General features: G+C 44.9%; 1 protein-coding gene across 3 annotated transcripts in view; it reads right to left on the minus strand.

The window, feature by feature from the left end:
- The window catches only part of NRCAM (neuronal cell adhesion molecule), a 278867-nt gene that overhangs the window by 245402 nt on the left and 18208 nt on the right, over window positions 1-15257 (minus strand). The window contains exon 1 of one of the 3 annotated variants that reach the window (XM_045793477.2): window positions 2868-3121. The exons of the other annotated variants lie outside the window; for them this stretch is intronic. The gene's annotated coding sequence lies outside the window, so the exon portion shown is untranslated. Of the gene's footprint in view, window positions 1-2867; window positions 3122-15257 lie in introns of those variants that run through there. 3 annotated transcript variants of the gene reach the window in all.

The raw sequence follows: 15257 nt of genomic DNA on the forward strand, positions 1-15257 counted from the left end.
AGACATTAGGGTCTGATGAAGCCCATGAACCACCTCCAAATGTCATGGAAATTTTTGTAAGGATGTGCACATGAGCAATTTTCTGGGGTAAAGTCATAGCTTTCACCAGATTCTAAAAATGATCATGACCCAAAAGGTTAAGAACCACTATACTAGAATATTGATAAGATCACAAGAAAATACGATGTTTACGGTAGAAGATAATTCAGCGAAATGAAGCATTAAAGGGTTAAGCTTTATTTTCCCAATGCTTATTTCATACATCTTTCCAAATCCGTAGCTCATCAGCTTCTCTCTCTATATATGGGGATTGAGACCCCTGCATGACTCCAAACCCTGAAATTGCTCTCCAATGACTCTGCAAGCTGAAATTCTAACCCTGGGAGAGGTGACACACGTATGGTGTTTTATTTTTATTTTTTTAAAGGATTTATTTATTTAGTTATTTGTCAGAGAGAGAGAGAGAGAGCATGCACACACAAGCAGGGGGAGCAGCAGAGGGAGAGGGAGAAGGGAGAAGCAGACTCCCTGCAGCATGGGGAGCCCGACGTGGGGCATGCTCCCAGGACCCTGGGATCAAGATCTGAGCCGAAGGCGGATGCCCAACCCACTGAGCCACCCCGGCGTCCCACACACAGTTTTTTAAATCAGCAGGTTTTATTTGTGGGGGTTCAGAAGGCTTTGGGGGTTAAGTTTATAGTGTATTTATTATACCCACAATCTATGAAGTGAGTCTGTCAGGATATGTAGACATATGGCAGCAACTTTGCAGCCTCAGGTCCTTGCCCCAGATCTTACAGTTCTTAGATCTATTTAAAACACACACCTTCCCCTAATAATCAGATCAAAGTTTGAATTATAAAATAAAATACAAAATAGTAGCCACCCCAATGCACCGAACTGTCACGTCAGCCTGTCTGGCTCCAAGGACCCGTATTAGCAAATCACGTGCTGTTCTCATCACCACGGCAGGTGACACTGTTGCCTCCGGACACAGTCCAGGCACCATCGTGCCCAGAAATGTGTGGAGAATGGGCCAGAGCTCAGGGAGCAATGCGATTCCTACAGAAAGCCTCAATTTGCCCGCAGGACTGAGGAAAGCCAGGCTCCACATTCCGGCAGCGTCACTAATACCCTCGTGTTCTTAGCATCCGGATCAAGGGGCCCAAATTGTTGTCTTCTTTATGACGTTAGCGGTAAGTTGTCTTCCACACAAGGACGGCACTCATGTAGTAATTATGTTAAAAAGTGAATTCAAATCTTCAAGAGGACATGGTGGATGTCTCCAGGTGTCTCTGAAGCAGGGCTGATTATGTCTGTTTAGCTAAAAAGATAGGTGCACTTCTTTCTTTTTTTTCTTTTTTTAAAGAGAGAGAGCAAGAGTGCAAGCAGGGGGAGGGGCCGAGGGGGAGAGAAAGAGAGACTCTTAGACAGGATCCCTGTTCAGTGCGGAGCCCGATGTGGGGCTCAATCCTGTGACTCTGAGACCCTGAGCCGAAATCGAGAGTCACATGCTTAACCGACTGCACAACCCAGGCACCCAAGAAAGGTACATTTCTGTCATTAGAACGAGATATTAAGCAGACCGTGGTTACATTTCCAATTTTATGTTCACTTATGAGCTGAAGCTACGTAGCTATTTCCCATTTTATGTTCTCCTACCGAAGTCTGTACACCCGTCTCCCCCAAGACTCTAGATGCCCCTTGTGGACGGTATCTTAGTCATTGCTATGCCCAAACACAAGACTTAACAGTGAGCACCTGATACTTTTTCCTCTCTATTTTAATTATATAATTATTTAACCAAATGCTTTTATAGTGGATAAAGCTTTTGACAGCATGATGCCCATACGGGAAGGCCATGTTACTCTGACCGGGTGAAGTCTACACCATTGGCCTTTCTCTGAGCAGAAGCCTCATTCAGGGTAGGACTGAAGCCCCTCCACCCACATACAGAGCAAGACGGCCGGTGAGGCAGGTGCGGCACCGGCTTACTGATCAGAGGAGGCCCTACTTCTTCCCCATCAGCAGAGTACAACCACCTGTCGTTTCCCTGGAGCAAAAGCTGCACCAGCTTATTTCATTAAGAATCAAAACACGTGATTATTGCCACAACTCAAATACTTTCGTAAGATTTGCCGTTTTAAAAATATCAGTAAGATCAGACTTGATTCACAACCCCCAGATATTTACGACGGGAAAGGGCAAGCGATATGCAAAATACCCTGGGACGGCTCACGGTCCGTGTGGGTCTCGCTTACATATGGCAGCTTTATAGCCCTTCAACGGTGCTTTATTGTCTCCGTTATTTGGTCAAGATCTAGTATCGCTCTCCACCGTACAATGTACCAGCTTTTGACTCAAGAAGTTTATCACAGTGCGGTCCACTCTCTATTTCTAGCACAAGGGCTCTGCTCAACTCCTGTTTCACACCCTCTCCTTCCTTCTAGAATCGCCGCACTCTAGGCCCCTCACTCCAAATCCTAGGGCACCTCAGGGCCCATGGACATTTCTTTTTCTTCCAAGAAGGCTTCTCCAATCCCTGCCACCTCCAGGGATTGCCCCCTTCCCTGCAGACCACAGCCCGTAGAGCTCTCCCGGGGGCCAGCTCTTAATGAACGAGCAGTGCAGGCACGGGGGAACTGTCTCAGGGGAGCGGGTCCTCTCGCCCCAGCTAGCTGAGTTCCTAGAACGCAAACACTCCTGGGCCTCCCACAAGGCAGCCCTAGTGGATAAGTCACAGATAAGCTGCCCCACCCGTGTTTTCACTGGCAAAGAAATGTATTGTTGAGGTCAGGGGTTCTCAAACCGGAGTGTCGGTTTGTTTAACACAGACGGCTGCCCCCCACCGCCCCCGACACACATACCAGGTTCCGAGTCCGAAAGTCTGCGGTGGAGCCCCGAATGTGCGTATCTAGCAGGTCCCCAGGTGGCACTGACGGTTCTAGTCCTGGGACCGCACCTTGGAGAGGACTGCTCTGGTTCGCTTGCTTGGCAGGAGAAGGGATGCCGCAGAAAATACTGGAAAGGCACGGAACAGGAAGCCGGAAGAAGCGGCTTCTTGGCTCGTCCTGTTACTAGCCACGCTCTGGTCCTGGCAAGTCCGTGGCTTTAGTGTCCTCTCCCACCTGTCAAGTGGGGATAATACTGTTCACCCCAACGCTTGAAACTGTCATGATGATCAAATATGATCAGCGGAGAATAATGAGACGCAAGTAACAATAAAAGCGAGTTGTAAAGTCAGTTGCTTTACAAATGCACCCGGCACGTAACAGGCATTCCGGAAATACGTGTTGTACTTTACTGTTGGGCCTGACATTTCAAATCTAATCAAGTTTCTTGCAGTGTGGACCGATTTTGTCCTTCAGGGCAACCTCATTGGCTAGAGAGAAATTTTTTATGAGAATTGCTCCTTGTAAGTACCACCAGTTTTAGCATTGAGAGAAAGAAATTTATGATCACCATGCTGGTTTCACTCAAAATATCTGAACTCCACCACATTTTCTGCATATATATAAGTATCTCCAAAAAAGAGATCAGAACCTTAGAATCCTTTACCCGACAGCAAGAGACAGACATGCATACAAAAAGCCTGCCAATTCTTTGTCCAGATCGAAATTATTAGCTGGCAATGAAAGGTATTATTTAAAAAATAAACAAGCCTGAGAAATCCTGCCAAACATAATCTGATCTGACTCTAGATTTATTGTTCTTAACTATTTTACTGCTGCATCTCATTTTATTTGAGTGATTAATCATTAATAAAATTTTAAGATTCCCCTGTGGTCTCACAACCTGCAAATTAGGATAATAATATGTCTCCTTTACCCCTGAATTAAGATCCATGACCTTCTTAAGTATATCTAATAAAAAGGGGGTCATGGGTCATTAATGACAAATGGGGGTCGTGATGAACGGCTATCACCAGAGAAAGGACATGAAGAAAAACATTCTAAAATTTCACAGAAATGGAAAGAAAGAATATGAAATCTATAGGTATCTTGCTGATGTTAGTAACAGTTCCAACTATTACACATATAGAAAAACCCACTCACAGCTTTCCTATACACAGTTGAGAAAAGGAAAAGTGGCCTTTAAATATATTTTTGCAAAACTCTCAAAGTTCCTAGAACTGTAAAAATTAATTGGTTAAATAGCCTGCCATAAGCTCTCCCTGAATCTATTAATCAAAGTATATACATGTCTGCACTTCTGACCTCTTTGTTTTCCCCATGCCACATATTTTTTAAGATTATATTTATTTATTTGAGAGAAAGAGAGCAGGGTGAGGGGCAGAGGGAGAAGGAGACTCCCCCGCCAAGCAGGGAGCCCAACACTGGACTCGATCCCAGGACCCTCGGATCATGACCTGAGCCGAAGGCAGATGCTTCACGGACTGAGCCACTCAGGCGCCCCTTCCATGACACATATTTTAATGTCCTAATGAGGAGGAAAAGCATGTGGACCGACCTGCTGTCCCTAAGGGGAGCACATGTGACATTTTGGCTCGCCACAGGGCTACATATTCTTGCCAACAAACTCACAAAGGCTGCGCATCAAAAGACACTGAGATCCTTGGGCCAAAGGGAGGCAGAGGAGGAGAGGGCGAGAGAGATGGGGGCAGAAACAGAGCTGAGCAGCGTGACACTTACACACTATGACAGGCTCCGACGGGCTCACCCCTCTGCGGGCAAATGTGCAACATGCCGAGGACAAACAGCTTCCACAGAAACCTTCCAGATACCAATGGAAATAACCTCACATGGTCTTCGATAAGCGTGAAGAAATACTGTAGCACGGCTTTCCTTTCAGACTTTGAGACATCTCATGCTCTCTCTCCGTCACTTCACTCCCTCTACGCCTGTTTTCCAGCTCCTTTCTTGGCTGGCAGAAGAGTAGAGACATTTCTCGACAGGCTGGCAGGATACCTGCCATACTCCCCCCCTTTTCTTTTCTCTTACACAAATTCTTGGCAAAGATCCAGAGTAAGAAGGAAAATAGGAATTTCGACATGCCGTTTTGACCTAAAATTTTCTTTTCTTCTGCTTTTGGGAAAGGGGCTGCAAGGATCGTCAAGCAGCCCGGCCTGTAACGGGGAAGCTAGGTGGCTTCATGTGAGCTTTTTTATCTCAGATGGCCCAGTGAAATATGCATTGTTTGTAGGTGCCCAATTAATGACATTTAAAATTTTTAAATTGTAAATCACAAAGCAAGACCAGGTTGTCGATGTGAAGGAGGCTCCTCTTTTTTTTTTTTTTTAAGATTTTATCTATCTATTTATTTATTTATTTATCTATCTATCTATTTATTTATTTATTTAATTAACACAGACTGAGAGCACAAGCAGGGGGAGTGGTGGGCAGAGGGAGAAGGAGAAGCAGGCTCCCTACTGAGCAAGGAGCCTGATGCAGGACTCAATCCCAGGACCCTGGGATCATGACCTGAGCCAAAGGCAGTTAAAGACTGAGACACCCAGGTGTCCCTAGAAGCTTTGTCTTTCAAGAAATGTTAAAAGAAGTTACACAGGGGGCACATGGGTGGCCCAGTTGGTTAAGCATCTGCAATCATCTCAAATAGGTAAATAGAATCTTTAAAATTAATTAATTAATTAATTCATGTGATCTGAGAATATTACTTTCTATATATATATATATTTTTAAAGATTTTATTTATTTATTTGACAGAGCAAGAGAGCACAAGCAGGGGGAGCAGCAGAGGGAAGGGGAGAAGCAGCCTCCCCGCTGAGCAGGGAGCCCGATGTGGGGCTCAATCCCAGGATGCTGGGACCATGACCTGAGCAGAAGGCAGATGCTTAATCGGCTGAGCCACTCAGGCGCCCCAAGGAGGCTCCTCTCTAACCCGATGTTTATTTTTCAAATACACTCTCCTGAGCGCATTTTTACTTCCCCTCATTGTAGACCTTTTATGACTCTCCCAGTGAAAGACGATGCAATACTGAAATTGCAAGCAATCCAAGATGGTGCTGGATCATTTCAGAGGTGCCTACCATGTTCCCTCACATAGTAAGTCCCTTGATGGCATCCACAGTGACTTTTTTCATTTACTCATTCCACAAATATTTACTAGGAACCTCGTATGGACTGGATACGAAGCACTTGGGATGCAATACCTCTAGTCTAGTGAAGCTTAGATTTCTATTGGGGGGAGACATTAAATATGTAGTAAATTAGGTAGTATTGAACAGGGGTAAGAACTACGGAAAATGAAAAACCTACAGCAATTGCAGAGGAACCAGTAGTGAGGGTGGGGAGTTGCAATTTAAATAAGGTGACCAGGTTAGCCTCATTAAAACGGGACATTTGCACGAAGTCATGACAAAGTTAAGGGAGTGGATGCATAAACCCAAGGGAGAGAGGTCCAGGCTGACGACAGAGCAAAGCAAAAGCCTGAACAGGAGCGATGACTTGAGAATTCTGCTTGGAGTCTGAGAGGAATGGGTTGCTGTCAGAGGTGACATGATCTGACTTTTATTTTACTTTTTAAAAAAAAAAAGAAAGATTTATTTCTTCATCTGAGAGAGAGAGGACGAGTGGGGTAGGCATAGAGGGAGAGAGAAAGAGAATCCCAAGCGGACTCCCCACTGAGCCCAGAGCCCACCATGGGCTCCATCTCATGACCCTGAGATCGTGACCTGAGCCCAAACCAAGAGTCAGATGCTTAACCAACTGAGCCACCCAGGTGCCCCATCTGACTTCTATTTTAAGAAGATCCTCACATTTGCTGCGTGGAGAATAAAATGTAACAGGCAAGATGGAAATAGAACAGAAGGCCCTCGTGGTAATGTAGATGGCTGGCTTGGTCCTGGGTCGGACTGGTGGGTGGTGCTGAGAAGTGGCTGGATTTGGGATCTATTTAGAAGGTAGAACAAACAGGATTTCCTGACAGATTAGACTCGGGGTATGGAAGAAAGCAAGAACTCAAGTGTCACGTCAAGGATCTGGTTTAAGCAATTAAAAGGATCGACTGAGACAAAGCAAGTCTAGGGTGGGGAGAAGAGCAGGAGATCGGTTTGGGATGCGTTGGGTATGAAACACCTTTTTAAATCCATTTGATGCCTAGGACACAAATGAATTCAACTGTTTGATTATCTGAAACACTGGTATGTAAGTCCAAGAGACTCAATTCTCTAGTGCCAAATAGCGGGAAACTAAAACATATTTGCTAAAGGAATGGGGTGGGCTGAGTGATGGCCCCCACCTATGTCCCTGGCCTAATCCCTGGAATGTACGACTATATTGCCTTGTGTGCCCCCCACAAATTTTGCAGACATGATTAAATTAAAGATCCCGAGAGGGAAAGATTATCCTGGATTATCCAGGTAGACCCAATGTCATCACAAGGCAGGAGAATCAGAGACAGAGATCTGAAGATGTTATACTAGCAGCTTGGAAGAAGAAGGAAGGGCCACGAGCCAAGGAAAGTAGGCAGCCTCTGGATGTTGGGAAAGGCAAGAAAAATGATTCTCTTCTAAAGCCTCCAGAAGGAAGCAGCCCTGCTGACGCCTTGATTTTAGGACTTCTGACCTCCAGAACTATAAGAGAATACTTTAGTGTCGCTTTAAGCCACCACATTGTGATAATCTGTAATCACAGCCATAAGAAACTAATATAATGAACAAATAAATCCAAAAGCATGTAGGGACTGAGGCCATTTTATTCATTGTTGTTTCCCCAGCTCTTGGCAGTGCCGAGAGGCAAGTAGGCACTCAGTGAATATCTGTGGGGTCGATTTTAATTTGATGACAATGTTATGCACCCTCATACCTCTCTGCGTTTGAACCCACTGCTGTTCATGCCTAGAATGCCCTCAACCCCTTTCTGGTCAGGTGAACTTCTGGCAAGAGCCAGATCCGAACCCACTCTCTCTGCAATGAATTCAAGCACTCCCCTCGGCAGATTAACCAGGGCCCCTTCTATCCTCCACCAGCACTTCAGAGCCACTGAAGCTCTCACACCAACCATGCTGCCCCTTGAGGATGTGCTTGTTGGCTCATGTCCCCACCACGCTGAGAATCCACGAGGTCCCGCTCACTGCTCATCTCGGTGTCTACCAGCGTACTCCTGGGGATGATGTGTGCCCACACGAACGTGTTCGCTAAACGAATAGATAAGCAGTGCGAATATTTGCCAGCGTTTTTCACTTTTTCCAGGCACTTTGCCTTATTATCCCATTTCATCTCAGTCATAATCCCGAGAAGAGAGGGTAGCCTTGTTTCCATCAATGGGGAAAGTGCTTGACTTGCCCAAGGTCGTGTTATTCATGGCAGACTGAACACCAGCCAAAGCCTCCTGACTCCTCGCCCAGTGCTCTTTCCACCGGCTTGGGCTACTTCCACCGCCACAGGGTCCGATCGGGCTGCCAACACAAGCACCCCCTTTGTTACGCACACACTGCGTTGGGCAAATTCAGACCCTGCAGGGCACTGTGACCAAAGGCTGTGGCGATGCCTCAACAATTGTCTATTAGTTTTGACCGTGACTCATAATTCCTGTCAAAAGAACAGTATGCAAGATCAGCATCAAATCCACAGGATTTGTACAAAATGCATAAGCCACATCTGGGCAAGGTAATATGCCAAATGTTAGTTTTAAAAGAGCTCTTCACGGCCACGCGAGCCCAATCGAGGGGGCGGCAAAGGTAACTTAGCGTTAGTGAGTCGAGCTGCTTTATGTACCTGGCATTGCCATGACTAACCTGGCAGGTGGGGAGTCAGCTGCCAGCTGCGAGTTTGGACAGATGAGTGAGGGAGAGCAGGAGACAGGCACGAGGACGACCTGCTCGGAAAGTTATCCAGAATTCTAATGGCAGCCACTGGCCTCAGCTGCCAGATTCGTTTGGAACATGGTTTTGCGTGTTTTGTCTTTATAGAATGTTCACCATCTCAACCACTAATCTTTGTCCCGTGTCTCCTGTCAGCTTTTCCACAAGCTTTGGAAAAGAATAAGAAATGTACTCTTACCATACAATCCAGCAATCTCACCCCTTGGTATTTATCCAAAGACTGAAAACTTAGGTCCACACAAAAACCTACATGTGGATGTTTTCTCTCTCTCTCTTTTTTTTTTTTTTAAGATTTTATTTATTTAATTGACACAGAGAGAGAGAGAGAGCCAGCGAGAGAGGGAACACAAGCAGGGGGAGTGGGAGAGGAAGAAGCAGGCTCCCAGCGGAGCAGGAAGCCCGATGCGGGGCTCGATCCCAGGGACCTGGCAGACGCTTAACAGCTGAGCCACACAGGCGCCCCTACACATGGATGTTTAGAGCAGTTTTATTCTAATTTGCAAACCTTGGAAAGCAACCAAGATGTCCTTCAGTAGGTGAATGGATAAACTGTGGTCCATCCAGACAATGGAATATTATTCAGCCCTAGAAAGAGAGAGCTTCAACCATCACAAGACATGGAGGAGATTTAAATGCATGTTACTAAGTGACAGGAACCAATCTGAAAAAGCTATCAACTCTGTGATTTCAACTATATGACATTCTGGAAACGACAAAATTATGGAGATGGTAAAAAGCTCAGTGATTGCCTGGGCTGGGGATGCAGTGGCAGAGAACAGGGGATTTTTGGGTAGCAAAAATACTCTGTATAATATGATAATGATAGATAGAAATGCCATTACACATTTAGCCAAACCTGGAGAATGAACGACACCCAGAGTGAACCCTAAGGTAAAAAAACTATGATGTGTCCAAGTGGATTCATCCTTGGCAACAAATGTACCACCCTGGGTTGTGGGAGGGGTTATGCACATGTGAGGCGGGGGGTATCTGGGAAATCTTTGTACTTCCTCTCAGTTTTGTTGTCAACCTAAAATTGTTTAAAAAAAAAAAAGTCTCTGAAAAAAAGAACGAAGAAAAGATGAATGGTATTGATCCTCTCCCGATATGGATTATTTAAAGTGCAACTAATGGAAATTACTGGCCGTTTCCACCAAATCTTCAAAGATATCATTAGAATTCTTTAAGTAATGCCAAGCGATACACTTCTTCTTGTTCTGAAATAACAGGACTATCAACTTCCACTGAACAGTGAGCATAGGACATACCTTTACACCAGCTACTTAGAAAAATAGAAGATTCTCAAAGTTACCAGAACACGGGGAACAAACCTGTTGCAAATGTGTTGGCATACTTCAAGTATTTAGTGGGCACAATGAAGAGAAGGCAGAAGTGTTCTCTCAGACAGCAACAGTGGCATGAAAACAGAAGACAAAGAGAAACTGGAATCTTCTCATTTTTGTGTTTAGGTCCAGAGATAAAATAATAAAAAGAAAAAGAATGACAAAAGAAGTTGAACCAAATCTTTCCTGAGGAAATGGAGGGTTCCCTTTCCTTCCCAGCCCATCTGAGTCCCGCACCATGAAGGGCTTTATACTCCTGCGTATAGAATTCCAGCCTGAAGATCCAAGCTTTGCCTTCCACCCACCCCACCGCACCAGGCTCATACACACACACCACTACCTCCCAGCTACCCCTTGGGTCTGTGGACGTGCACACCTGCAGCAATCAGTCCTTAGAGACCCATTCAGGTCTTAGATATAGGCTATAGCTCTTCAGACAGGGAATTCTAGGCTCTCTGGCACTAAGCACCAGGTCTAGACCCTTGCTACCCAAAGCGTGGCCTGGGCATCAGCCGCAATACTAGGATCTGGGAGCTTATTGGAAATGCAGAATCTTGGGTCCCACACTACACCTACTGAAATGGGAAGGATTTTCATAAGATCCCCAGGTGATTCAGGGTAAAGTCTGAAAAGCAAAGTGGATCTCCGTGGGGCCTATGGATCCCCCATCCCCGACAGAGCAGCCAGACTCACTGAGAAGCAGAGCGGAACCCCCTGACCACAGGCCCAGGGCGGGAGTGCTGCTGCCTGAGCCTGAGAGCCCCAATGCCCACGCGGGGTTTTCCTAGGATAGACACTGGCCGTGCAGACATGCCATCTCTTGGGCTTTAGAAATACAACAGGCTGCTCAGGAAATGGGATGACTGGTAAGTTCGACGTTATTTGTAATTTGGGGGAGGACACATGTGTAGTAGATGTTGGCACTTGATCCTTGACCCGCTGTTCGAATCCGCATTCAATTGCTGGGAGGCTTTATTGCATTAGCATCTGAACAGCCTCACTCCATGGCGTTTATTGACTGTCTAGTCAGTGTGTCAGAGACAACTATAATTCTTCTCCAAATTGGACTATCCAGGGAACTCGACAGTCCCAATCTTTGTTGAAAATCCTTCTCAAATTCATTAGTCCACTTTCCTGAAAAAACAGGCACCCTGCCCTGAATGGGCTCTTTGTTGGGAGAGGGAAGATCTTCCAGAGGCCTGAAGTCATCACTCTGCATACCTATCATGAGTATTCCGACCCGCTGCAAACTACCGGGAAAGGACCGCCGTCGCGGTGAGGCTGATCTGAAGGCAAATGACTGGCTCACCTAACTGCTCTGGGAGCTTGGGCGGTCCCCTCTCTGGGCCTTAGTTCTTATCACTAAAGTGAGGTGGTTCACTGGACATCTCGCCTGTATCTCAGTGTCAGGACTTCCGTGGCAGTGCTGGAGTTGACCAGTGACTTTTCTCTGTGGGGAAAGGAGCTAAGACTATGACAGGACTGGCTTCAGAACAGAATGCCACTCTTCATCCTCAGGGGCCCATGTGGATGTCAACCGGGGTGAGAACTTTAGTGAGCCTACATCCACAGATCCATTCTGGACTGGGAAAACTGCCCCAGGCATGACGAAGGAAGGCACAGGGCAGGAGCTGCCTCTGACGTGTCACATCAGCGCACCCGCCATGACACAGCCCTGGACAAGGAGTTCTGAGGAGACAGAGATGCAAGACAGTCCTCGTTACCACAGTCCTTCCAGACTAGCCAGAGCTAAAGACCTGTTGGCAGAAAGTTGTTCTCGGTCTTTCTTCTTTGTGTCGATTTGCTGGCTTTCTTTACAATCCGATGTCCGTCTCCAGCATTTCTATACATTTCTACATTTCTTAATTCAATGCCCTTCAATATTAAGTCTCTCCCTGCTTTCTGCTCTTCGGCTGACTCAGTTCCAATTTCTTTAACCTCTCTTTTAGTAGTCGAATTTTCCAATTGTTAAAAAACAGGTGCCAAGTATCATTCTTCAAAAGAAAAAAACCTCTGTTCTATAAAAGTCAGTGTTAATCACTTGTCAACCCTCTACAAGGGGAACTAGTATATATTGGGCTATTACCTATGTACTAAGCCCTGTCCTAAGTATTTTTAATTATCTCAATTAACAGCCTCATTATAATCTCTGTTTTACTGATGGAGCAACTGAGGCTCCTAGAAGTTAAACAGCTAGTCTGCAGTTATATGAGTTGTAGCAAGCAGTAGAGGGGCTTATCTACCTACACTTAAGGTCCCTTTTATCTCTATTCTATATATACTATGCCTTTACAAGTGCATTTTAGAAACAAATCTATCTTTTAAATAATGGGACCATGTAAGTGTCTCAGATGTATTCTGCGGTCCATTCATTCTGATGAATAGAGCCTTCTAAAAACAAACAAATAAGCAATTATGATGATGGCAGTGAGGAGGTTGACAAATTCTCTCCCCAAAAAGCAACTATCAAACTAGACAAAACTTATCCAAAAACCACACCATTTAAGTGCTCTGGAAATTGACCAAAGGCGTACAACACTCACAGCATTTATTCCTGACGACTTACTAGAGTCAGGGTCAGAACGGTGAGTCTGCGGGCCGAGTTTTTGCCTAGATCTGGTCCCATCCCCTGCCCCCACCCACCCCCACTCCCTACCCTGGCTCTGTCATTGTGGTATTCATTCAGTTAGGACAGAAAAGACTGCAAAAATCAGCAGCTTCACTGCACCTGCCAGAGGGGGGCTCCCTGATGGGAACACTCACAATTAAAGCGTACGTTCTTACTCGAACACAAACTATGCTAGGCGTACTACCAGTTTGGACAGCCTGAGGTTGAAGTCCCATTTAGGGCAAAGAACTGCTGGACTAATCAGGGACATAACAGGGAGTTCAGTGGGTGAACCAGACATAGGGGAGCTAGAAAAAGCTCTTCCCATTTACTGGGTTGACAAGAGTTGTGCAAATGCATAGCAGAGGCCAGCAGGGCCAAAACCACCCACACAATCATGGCCAGCACAGCTTACACACCCACACAGTAGACACACAAGAGTCCAGCAGAATGTAAAAGCTGGAGGAAGACTTGAAAATGGCATGAAGTTTGCATGCATTCCCCAGGCACACATAAATCCATCAGCAGAAGCTCCTTATTGACTAGAGGTGTTTAAGCATAACATCTGATCGATCATTGGCTGACGACTAAGCTATGCAGACACATGAGCAAACCCCAAGAAACCAGGCTAAATTTAAATAAAAGAAAATCTGGGACGCCTTGTGTGGCTCAGTTGGTTAAGCATCAGCCTTCAGCTCAGGTCATGATCCTGCGGTCCTGGGATCAGGCCCCGCATCGGGCTCCCTGCTCAGTGGGGTGTCTGTTTCTCCCTCTTCCTCTGACCCTCGCCCCTGCTCATGCTCTCTCTCTCTCAAATGAATAAATTAAAAAATCTTTAAAAAAAATAAAACACAACCAGGTGGAGACATGAGCAGTTGCACATTGCAGGCGATACATTCCAAAGATTCGGTACGAATAAGTTACCGAACAAATAAACAACAACTACAGATCGCTCACAGGGAAAAAGGCAGGATCTACAGTTGCTACTACATATCTAAAATGTCAGCATTCAGGGTGCCTGGGTGGCACGGCGGTTAAGCGTCTGCCTTCAGCTCAGGGCGTGATCCCGGCGTTATGGGATCGAGCCCCACATCAGGCTCCTCCGCTGTGAGCCTGCTTCTTCCTCTCCCACTCCCCCTGTTTGTGTTCCTTCTCTCGCTGGCTGTCTCTATCTCTGTCAAATAAATAAATAAAATCTTTAAAAAAATTAAAAAATAAAAAAAATAAAATGTCAGCATTCAACAAAAACATATGCAACAAAAAAAAAGAAAAAGAAAAAAAGTATGATCCATACATGGGGGGGGGTGCACTACCAATGGAAAATGTCACCAAGTGGTCCCTAAGTTGGACTTAGCAGACAAAGACTTCAAAGCATATTATAAATATGTAAAGAAAACCATATACGAAAAGTTAAAGGAAAACATGATGACAAGTAATCAAATAATAGAGAACCTCAATAAAATGACTGGGATTATAAAAAAGAATCAGTTGGGAAATACGGGATTTGGAAAGTTCAATATCTGAAATGACAATTTCTCTCGAGGCACTCATAGCAAATTTGAGAAGGCAGAAGAGAATGAGTGAACTTTAAACCAGCTCAATAGAAATGATTTCAATCTGAAGAACAGAAAGAAGGATGAAGAAAAACAAGTGGAGTCTCAGAGACTTGTGGGAAAACATCAAGCATCCCAACTTATGTACAACGACAGCCCCAAAGGAGAGAAGAGGAGGGGAAAAAGGAGACAGAAAAAAAGTATCTGAAGAAATAATAGCCAAAAACCTGCCAACCTGCCCAACAAACGATGCTAGGACAACGGGATACCCATATGCAAACAAAATAAAATAAAGACCTTAGGCCCATATGTTATACTATGCACAAAAAATTAACTCACAGTGGATCATAAAGCTACATGGAAATCTGTAACAGTAAAACTCTTGGAAGAAAACTCAGTAATAAGTCTTTGTGACCTTAGGTTAGGAAGTGAATTCTTAGATATGATACCAGGGCACAAGCAACAAAAGAAAAAGCAAATACATCGGACTTCATAAAAATTAAAAACTTTTGTGCTTCAAAGGACATCATTAACAAAGTGAAAAGACACACTCCCTCTGTCTCCCTCTCTCTCTCAAACAAATATTTTATAAAAACTCTTTAACAAACCAATAAAAAGATAAATGACTCGACCAAAAAAAATTGGCAAAACACTTAGATATTGCATCAAAGAAGACATATCAATAGCTAATAAGCATATGAGAAGATGTTCAATATTATTAATCATTAGGGAAATGCAAGTAAAACCACAAGAAATACCTCTACACACCCTCTAGCATGGCCATAATCAAAAAGACAGGCAAGGCTATCAAGAAACTGGAACCCTCATACATTGCTGATGAGAAAGTAAAATGATACAGCTATTCTAGAAAAGAATTCAGCAGGATCTTAAAAAATTAAACATAAATACACCAAGCAACCCAGTCGTGCCACTCCTAAGTGTGTACTCAAA

Source organism: Ursus americanus, chromosome 3 (genome assembly GCF_024610735.1).
Source record: "Ursus americanus isolate L20-20 chromosome 3, mUrsAme1.1.p, whole genome shotgun sequence".
NCBI lineage: Eukaryota > Metazoa > Chordata > Mammalia > Carnivora > Ursidae > Ursus > Ursus americanus.